Genomic DNA, 1,157 nt, shown 5'->3' on the forward strand with positions numbered 1-1,157 from the left:
GACGTAGCAGGGGAGGCCGACGCTGATTGGTTGGAATGCCAATCTAACCCGTCACTACAAAGAGCGCAGATAAATGTTTTATTTTAGAAACAGAGCTCAAGAAGGTCATTTTTGCGTTATTATTTAGTCCAAATATTATCAATTTAGCTGGTTCAGTACTAAATTAGTATTGCCATCGAGCACGGCAGTCCTCGTCTCCCTTTTTTTGTCCATGCCGGTTCGAGAACGCGTGGGGAAACACGAGAGCTATGCAGCACGTGTGCAAAGGCATGAGAACCCCGCCCCTCCCTGCACGCTGCATCCCAGAGTACAAAACGTTCTTACTAAGGATGTAAAATGAATGAAGTACATTTTGCGTGAAAATACTGCGCACACATTTTAAGGACTTCAAATTGTGACCAAATCTAATAAATAAATAAATAAAAACATATTAAAAATTTGGCACTTAAGATTTTCAACCCTGTATAGAGCAAGTGGCTATTTTGGGAAATATATTTTATTTATTTATTTTGGCACTTGCTTGAGAGCCTTAACCCTTTAATAACGTTTTTTGGTCATTAAAAAACTGAAATACTCGTATTTATTATTACATTAAGTTTTTAGTTAAATTATTTTACTTCACAAAAACTGAAATATTTAAATTAAAATGAATAAAAACAAAAAATACATACTGCCCCAAGTAGCACGTTTTTGGTTTTGGTTTTTTCTTTGTGTTTTCTTTAGGGCTGTTAAAATTATTGCGTTAACGGGCGGTAATTCATTTTTTTGATTAATCAGGTTAAAATATTTGACGCATTTAACGCACACGCCGCGCTCAAACAGATTAAAATGACAGCAAAGTGTCATTTCCACTTGTTACTTGTGTTTTTTTCGTGTTTTGTCGCCCCCTGCTGGCGCTTGGGTGCGACTGATTTTAAGGGTTTTAGCATCATAATTATTATTGACATCAACAATGGCGAGCTACTAGTTTATTTTTTAATTGAAAATTTTACAAACTTTATTAAAACGAAAACATTAAGAGGGGTTTTAATATAAAATTTCTATAACTTGTACTAACATTTATCTTTTAAGAACTACAAGTCTTTCTATCCATGGATCGCTTTAACAGAATGTTAATATTGTTAATGCCATCTTGTTGATTTATTGTTATGATAAAC

The sequence above is a fragment of the Corythoichthys intestinalis genome, chromosome 2, assembly GCF_030265065.1.
Source record: "Corythoichthys intestinalis isolate RoL2023-P3 chromosome 2, ASM3026506v1, whole genome shotgun sequence".
Classification (NCBI taxonomy): Eukaryota; Metazoa; Chordata; class Actinopteri; order Syngnathiformes; family Syngnathidae; genus Corythoichthys; species Corythoichthys intestinalis.